This window comes from Chanos chanos, chromosome 6 (assembly GCF_902362185.1).
Source record: "Chanos chanos chromosome 6, fChaCha1.1, whole genome shotgun sequence".
Classification (NCBI taxonomy): Eukaryota; Metazoa; Chordata; class Actinopteri; order Gonorynchiformes; family Chanidae; genus Chanos; species Chanos chanos.
Window position 1 is genome coordinate 9,118,041 of NC_044500.1, and position 2,500 is coordinate 9,120,540.

General features: G+C 41.2%; 1 protein-coding gene across 1 annotated transcript in view; it reads left to right on the forward strand.

Annotated features, from left to right (window-relative positions):
• The window catches only part of gjd1b (gap junction protein delta 1b), a 14,379-nt gene that overhangs the window by 746 nt on the left and 11,133 nt on the right, over window positions 1-2,500 (forward strand). The gene's annotated exons all lie outside the window — the stretch shown is intronic.

Sequence of the window (2,500 nt, forward strand, 5' to 3'; positions counted from 1 at the left end):
GTTTCAATTCAGTGCATTGTCTCTCTCTGTCTTCCATCAGTTTGCTAACAGAGAACATACAAGTTAAACAAAGAGAAGACAAAAGATAATACAAATGAAGTGACATCTAAGATGATCTGTCGAAGCCGTCCCGGAGGGAGTACATTACTTAGATTCTTTTAGGTCACTGACATCATTCCGACAAATGTGGTGGATGCTGGGGAGCACGAGTGAATGAACAGGTATGCGTGATTGTCGAAGGTTAGGCAGCCCAGCAACTGTAGCCTGAGGCTTCGGCTGTCAACACACGAATATGAAAACTCACGACTACAGGGAAATAAACAGATGCAAGTTGCCGTTACTTCGCAGAATATCCACGCTGACAGAAAGACTAAATAAACCAGTACAACATATGACACCGTGTCTTCCGCTGTAGCCGCGTGATTTCCGTGCGCAGCTGTGCAGTTTTGGCACCTCGGGGTCGAAGCGCGCGAGGTAATGAGTAGTGGCGCTATGTTCCTGCACGAGACCTTCTTAGTTAACGCTTAGCTCGCTCTTTTATTCACACCTCGATGGAGAAAATCAGTCATGAAGATAAAGTCTTATCTGTGCGATGACTCTTAAGGAGTTATTGTGGAGCACTTTTCTCACGAGACAATTTAACTCGCACTTGCATTGGACCATAATGAGGAAGATGTCAGCTCAGAGTAGCTCTACACTGTTATTTTCTGAGACCGTACCAACAGAAAGAAGAGACAAACATGTTTTATTTGCTTATCATTACTAAAATAATTTAATAGACCTGTGGAGAAGGAATCAGATTGACATATACTAGTTCATTTCCACACCTGGCCACCAGAAACCTACAAATGTAACGTGGACGGTTTAACATTGGGCCTGATCCAGAATCTCAGACACTCATGGACATTGATTGACGCTGACACATGTTGCAATGTCAGCCAATCAGAATGCAATCTTTGCTGAACCCACTCTGTAAATCTGTTCTGACTTGAAATGATTCAATTTGTTTCTCAAGGACCATAATAGAGAACAAAATGTACCCCACGACTAAGGGAAGAATCCATCTGCGTGTAAAGCGTTACCTCTGGGGAGAGACCACAGTGTATGCAGTACGCTGCATAATATGAATTTTGATGTTAGGCAGATTTTTTTTTCCTCTGATGTATATGTGGAACAGATTTTATGGCCCCTAAGGCCTCCATAGGTCTTTTCTAAATGAGCTGAATGCTCCTCATTGGCCCTGAAATATGAACTGTTGGTTATTTATTGGTTTCTGCAAGGTTTGAGAATCCTGATTGGTCATCTGAAAATTATCTTATTGGTTGTTAATTTTAGGTGAGTTTGTCTGCATGGATGGCAATCCCTTGATCAGTTTATTATTTATTTAAACATGACCCTCTTGTGTACATTTTCAAACTGAGCTGTCCATAAATTTTATTGTTGAGATAAACCATTTCTGTTCCCAGAGGACGATTTCACCCAGAATGAAAAAAAAAAAAAAAAAGATTTGAAACACCTGTTATTTTACTATAACACTTCGGTAAGCAGATCAGATCTCAGCTAGGTTGTTTTACACATTTTGATACGCGTACACTGTCATGAGTGCGAGTGGAGATAGTAGAAGCCCCTGTAAAAAAAATAAATAAATAAAAAAAATCATTTTATATATCGCACTCATCGCTAATGCAACTGTCCTGAAATGATTTCCCAAGATTTTGACCGATGGCAGAATTAATGTTAGCTGAAAGCTGAGCGCAGAGCGCAGATGAAGCTGGCTAAAAGCTGGCGCGGCCTGAGAGTTGTTTGAATTTGGCCATCTTCCAAACACATGAGCGAACAACGGGCTAATGGACGCACACGAACGCGCGGCACTTTAGAGGTAAACATGTCACCGCGGAAACGAGAGGGAGGGAGCTTCACGTTTCGCCAAGGCGTAGGGATAGAGTGCCTTTTTTTTTTTTTGACGTGAATCCTGTCTCTTCAGATCTGAAAAAAGTCACCTGTTGAAATGAAGCCAAGCCAAACATTTCCATGGAAATAAATGGAAATTCCTTTTGTATGTATGTATGCATGTACATCCATACATCCATACATATACTGTACACACACACACACACACACACACACACATATATATATATAGAGAGAGAGAGAAAGGGTGTAAATTCATGGGATATGAACCATGTTTTGGGCTGTATGTTTGTATGCAACCTATGATGTATGATTAAGATATACATTTTTAGAGTGTGTGTGAGTGTTAGTGTGTATGTGTGTGTGTGCATGAGCGTGTGCGTGTGCGTGCTATTGCAGTGAATGATACCTTAGCCCGAAAGCAATTTTCCATCAGTCCAAGCTTGGTGTCCCTAGAGTCCCTTGCACATACAGAAATAAACCAGCAATAAATACAACATATAAGTACACTCACACACACACACACTCACTTACACATACACACACACATACGCACACACACACACACACACGCACGCATACACACACA